Raw genomic sequence first — 6,670 nt, forward strand, 5'->3', positions numbered from 1 at the left:
TGGTCAAGCCCCCCCCCAGTGGGGACCCTCACCCGCAAGGAGGTTTGGCCAGCCTGGGTGAGGTGCTGATGGCTGTTTTCAGACTAGCCATACCCCCTTTAGGGTGGGGGGGTCCCCACTGGGTGCCTGGCCAGTCTGGGTGAGGGGCTGAGGGCCGTTTTCAGGCTGGCCAAGCCCCCCCACCCCCCTGGCGATGGAAGCTTCCAGCCTCTCCTTTTTTTCTTTTCTTTATTCTGGGATTTATTTACCTTCTATAATTGAAACTTTGTAGCTTTGAGTGGAGCTCAGAGCCGGCCAGGGTGAGCTTGGCTTCCTCCATCACCAGGGGCAACCCACTCCTGCTCGCTCCAGCTCCATGGCCATGGCTGGCTGAAAGCAGGTATCTGGGGTTTATTTACCTTCTATAATTGAAACTTTGTTGCTTTGAGTGGAGCTCAAGGCAGGTGAGAAGCTTTGGCTTCCTCCATCTCCGGGGCAACCAAGCCTCCTGCTTGCTCTAGCTCCGTGGCTGCCGGCCACCATCTTGTTTGGGTTAATTTGAATATAGTCGCTCTGATTGGCTGGTGGGTGTGGCTTAAGGTGTAGTGAAGGTACGGTCAATTTGCATGTTTGTCTTTTATTTAGTGTAGATATGGGGATGGTCTCCTGTTAGATATCCTAACCTAAAAGCTTTGAATTCTATGGTTTTCCTGATAGGATTCCAAAACCAAATGTTGTGTTCCAAAATTCAAACCTTCTCTTAGGGCCAACTAAGTACTTTTTGTGGTTTTATTTGTTTGTTTTTAATTTATCTTTATTGTTGAAAGTATTGCAGATGTCCCTTTTCTTTTCCTTTTGTTTTTAAGGCTCAGTAACCTTTCTGGATTTCTGCTTTCCATCAACTTACCCCCAGTAGTATATTTTAAAGCTCTTAGGATATTTTATATTTTTAAGTACACCATAAAATTTGATCTGAATAAACTGATTCATCCTATTTTTTACAGTGTATAAATATTCATTTTAAAACAAAATATTTGAACATTTGAACAAAATATTTTCTAAGAAATTTCCAAAAATAAACAAAACTAAAGAAAAAAAAATAAAACCATCATAGTTTTTTTTAGATTACTGAAATACAGTAGCATTAATTTTGCATCTTCCCCTCCTAGTCTCTTTTGTCTTCCCTAAAAGTTTTTATGTTCCATATGCAATTTCTACATTAATATTACATTAAAGATTATTATTCATCCTATCCCATTTTTTATAAACGTCATTGTAGAGGGCTGCTTGAGGCAGAGAGTGTGCCCTTTGCCTCACCCCTACTGTTGAACATAGCTACCTGCAAATATTAGACATTTGGTAATGTTAACTTGAATGAGGGTACAGGCATTTAATAGAAAAACTTCCTATAGTCAGTTCTTTCCACCATACCACCTAATATAGTACTATAGTTCAAAAGTTGACATTCAGTGAACAGTTGCTGAATTAAATGCTATAAGAATTTACTCATGCCGCCAAGTGAGCGCAATACAGAGGAGGATGTGGTATGGGCACATTTGTCTCTCATGGGCCCCAGGTCCGTGTTGAATTCAGTTTGGGGGATTAATAATAAATTCCCAAAACAATGAATGTGGTACCTAACATTTTACTCCAGATAAGGCATATTAACTCCTACACCAACCTACCTGCTTTAATCTTTACCTTCCTATAACCAGTTCTCAATATAGCAGATAGAATTATCTTTTTAAAAGTTTAAATTTATCATGTCACTTCTATCCTTATACCTTTCAATAATTTTCCATTTCAGAGAAAAAGCCAAGTCCCTTACAATGGTTCACATAATCTAGTCATGTTGCCTGTTTAACCTCTTTTTTTTCTTTTTTTACTGTATGTCATTAGCTTTCTGTCACCCACATTGGGCTCCTCGCTGTTCCTTAAACACACCAAGTGTGACTCTCTCTCTGGAATCTGGCATTTGTTATCCCCCTTGCCAGAAAACATCCTATTCTCTCCCTCCCTCTGATCCTTCGTGTTTCTATTCAAATCTCACCTTATCTGAGCGGTATTCCCTCTCTTCAAACAGGTACTCCTTGACCTCTTTGCTACTTCATTTCATCACATATATATCAAGAAATTCAAACTTCACACCAGGATCTTTTTCCCCCAAAGCCCAACTACTTTTCTTTATATCATGCTGAGATATGAATTAAATGCAAATTATATATTTTTTTGATAATTTTACAATCGAATTTAATGTTAGCTTCTGGGCTATAGTTTGTCAGTGACATAAAGGTTAAATCCTATGGCTAAGAATCTTAAAACACACAGTACACCATAGAAGAAGAAGAAGATAAAAATCTTTTAAATTCAAAGGAAAAGAAGTTCTCTGTGAATTATTTTTAGAGGCATTGGTATAGTAGATCTCTGCAGATATGAAGCCATTGTATTCTGGGTTTTTAGGCCTCAATCTGAACACTTGCTCTTCTAAGGGGACAGCAGGCTCCATAGTCTGAGATGCATGCCATGAGGCTTGTTTGGAAGGATTTCTCCCCTTTCATAAACTTTTCCTTTGAATTAATTCGTTAACCTGTGTGATGCTTAAATTAGTGGGGAATATCACAGAAATAAAATCACTATAGGACCAGAACTCTAAAATAAATCATTCTATATTTATATCACAAGCTTAGTGGGTTATCACTTTTCTCTCTGCATTTTTATGTTCTAGGGTAGATTTTTTTTTCTATATTAAGAGAATCAATAAGCCTAAACTTGGGGCTAGATCCAGTTTCTAACCATCTTATTTTTGCTATTAGGGTTGACTTCAAAATGGTTATAACATTAAAATAAAATGGGGGTTCCCTTTATATGATGATGTCATGTTTGTCTTAGACATATATAGGGCAAGGGCTTTGAATTTTCAGTAGGATTTTGGTGATCCTGTTACAGGGGATTGAAAATATAACTTAATTCAATTCAAAAATACTTATTATTTTTTCTAATGTTTGTCATATATTTTTCTAGATGCTTTTAGAATCATGTGGATGAAACCGATAAAAGTTGACTGATCCACACAGAAATCAAAGCAAATTCTTGGTCCCATTTGTACCCATAGTCTTATCAAGAAGAATCAAAGACATTGGACAATAAGGGTTATGATTAATCTTAGAAAGGTGCTCTTCACTCCACCATCAGCAAGACTAAACTCCAAACTAATTACTGTAAAATTATTGGCACACATGAATAAACACAAAGTTATCGCCAACCAATATTCAAAGTTTAGGGTAAATAACAGACTGCTTAGCTCACCTGCCTAAAAATGAAAGTACAAGTTGTTCTGTTTTGAACAACTTGTACACTATGGTGTACTGTGTGTTTTAAGATTCTTAGCCATAGGATTTAACCTTAAAAGCGTTAAAAATGAAGTACAAGTTGTTCTGTTTTGACTTACATTATTAAGATCACATGATCAAAACTGCTTATGTATATTTCCACTTAATTTGACCACTTTTTTATTTGGATTAGCTTCTTGACTGATTCTGCACCCTCTGAGAGAAGATCTGAGCACTTGACAAGCAGATGAGGAATTCAATTATTGCTTTGGTAAATCTATCTTCAATTTGACATTTACCCTCAATTGAATATTTGCATTGAGTTAGAGACTCCATTAACCATCCCCTTCCTTTTTCTCATTATTCATATCTCCAGATTTATTTTTTACTCTTCCCAAGACATCCTTTCATTTTAACAGGCTTAAAAACTGTACAGAAGTTCTCGCTAGGAAATTAATTGGTCTGACTCTGTTTGTGTAGATAATATATATAATATTTAGCTTATAGTAATTTTAAAGGCTAAGTAAGATAACATAGGAAAATTGCCTTATAACTTAAGAATTTTTTTAACAAAAGGTTAAATGTATTTCTAGTGGACAAGTGGTAATATATGAATATGTATACAACTCTAATAATTAGATCATAAAATGATTATATGATTTAGAAAAAAATAGATAGTTTCGGTGATCCTGAGTTGAAGAATTCATTATTGGTAGAATATCAAGTGCTAGAGGAATGAACTATGGATTAAAAATATTATTTACAGTTGCAACCAAAGAATCATGGGGTGAAAAATAACTAGCCCAAAGTCACATGCCATTCATTAATAAATCCTTCATTCATCCATGCATCCATCCACCCATCAAGCATTTATTAAAGACAAGTAATACAGTAGTGAAAAAAATCAAGTCCTATGTTTTAATTGCAATTACAGAATCCAAGAATACAGCAATGACTTTCAAAATGCAACTATCTAATATTAAGGAAAGAGCTGAGGTCCTGTATCCCAGAGGAATGAAATACCACATACAGAAGTCCTCAATCTCATTATGAGTATACATTAAATCTAGTGATTCTCACTAGCTAATTTAAGGTTTCTTCACCATTAAGATAATATGATTACATAGTTTTCTCTAGCTATTAGGAGACCATTTACTTTAATGAAAGGTATACCTTTCTTCCAACAATTTAGAAAAACCTCAAGAGGCACTGGTTTGTGCATCATTTTTTTCTCTTCAACATCTTTTTTCATTTTCTGAAAGACACTGAAAGATGTTGTACTTATATACAAAGATTAATAATATATGAGTCTTTTCCCAAATGATTCAAAATCTAATAAGGAAGATAAATGTAATACATAAAGGCAATTGAATGTGATATACGCAATCACACAAGTTTAGGAGGAAGGCATTCTACTGAAAAATGCAACAAAAGTGTTGCATAGAATAAGGCCGACTTCTACATTAAGGTTTCAAATAACTTTATGTCAAGTCTTTTCTACTGTTAATTTGAAGTTAATCTGTTGAGGTAAGACTATATCGTGACATCTAGTCAATAAAAGTTGATTGAATGGTCACTATTAGACAGATTCTGTGATAATCACTACGGATATAACAAAAAACAACAACAGTGCCTATGGCTTGAAAAACCCAATTAACAAGGAAGCCAGACAATAAACAAATCTATTCACCAAATACTGGTCAAATTGCTACTACATGTTCCAGGCTTTGAGTAGAGCAGCAGAAAAAAATAAAAACAAAAATATTTACCCTTCTGGTAGAACTTCTATTATAATTAGGTGAAATAGACAATGAACAGTTACAAATAAGAAACACACAATTTTCTTAATATGATGATAGGGACTATGGGAAAAATCATAAACATATTCACAAGTTGAAATCACAGCAGAACAACAATCAGACAGAAAAAAAAACCGTTGATAAAGACTTTGTGAGGTGAATTTTAAAAGCTAAATAAGAATTGTGTAATTGGCCTGGCTGGCGTGGCTCAGTGGTTGAGCATTCACCTATGAACCAGGAGGTCACAATTGGATTCCTGCTCAGAGCACATGCCCAGGTTTGGGGCTCGATCCCCAGTGTGGGGCAGGCAGGAGGCAGCCGATCGATGATTCTCTCTCATAATTGATGTTTTTATCTCTCTCTCCCTCTCCCTTCCTCTCTGAAAACAATAAAAATATTTTTTAAAAATAATTATGTAATTGTTAAATGAGGGATAGAGGATATTTATTAGGGAGGCCAGTCCCCACCTTATTCAATTGTCTGAATATCCAATGTTGATGTATGCAGGGGATACAAAATTTCCAGTGACTCCCATGAGGAGTAAGAATATACCAACAAAATTTTTAAAGCAACTGAGATGCTGGAGGCGGAGCAGTACATAATTACTACCAATGACCTACCTGATCACCAAAGGTCATAATAGGAGTGCAGATATGCAATAGGTAGCAGTTACAAGGCAAAACAAAAAACAACCAATCAAACCAACAACAATAAGACAACACTAGTTATACACATATACATGCAAGTTCATCAGTTGATCTCTTCCCACCAAAAATAAAAAAAAATAAAAAATAAGACAAAACTAGGAATAATATGTCATAGCAGATAGCAGAGTGACAATTGACCTGGCTCTTACCTTAATGACATTATGAGATTCCTGTAACAGGAATGATAACCTGGGAGAAATTGGTAGGAAATAAGTGAAATTGTAATTTGACTAAGTAATTAGTTTAAAAAGATTTAATCTAAAAATATTGATATATATTGAATATTTATAAGATATATCACTGGCAAATATGTTTTCCTATTAGTGGGTTTGTCTTTTCATTTTGTGGATTCTTTGCTGTTTACTTTTTAGTTTGGTGTAGACCATCTGTTTATTTTTTCTTTTGTTTTCCTTGCCTGAGGAGATATATCAGAGAAAATATAGCTACAAGGAATGTCTGATATTTTACTGCCTATGTTCACTTCTAGGATTTTTATGATTTTGAGTCTTACCTTTAATCCATTTTGAATTTATAAAGAACTTAACAGCTCAACACTAAAAAAAACACACACCAAAACAACAACAACAACAGCAACAAAAAACAATCCAATTTTTAAAAGGGTGAAGAACCCCTCCAAAGGGGACATACAGATGGCCAATAGACATATAAAAAGATGCTGAAAGTCACTAATCATCAGTAAATGAGTGGATAAAAAAGATACAGAGAACAGACTGACTATTGTCACAGGGGAGAAATATTGGTGGACGAGGGCAAAAATGTGAAGGGATTAAGCAAGAAAAAAACAACAACAAACTCATCTATAATAATAAAAGCATAATATGCTAATTAGACCAGA

Source organism: Myotis lucifugus, unplaced genomic scaffold, assembly GCF_000147115.1.
Source record: "Myotis lucifugus unplaced genomic scaffold, Myoluc2.0 scaffold_25, whole genome shotgun sequence".
In the NCBI taxonomy this organism is placed as follows: Eukaryota; Metazoa; Chordata; class Mammalia; order Chiroptera; family Vespertilionidae; genus Myotis; species Myotis lucifugus.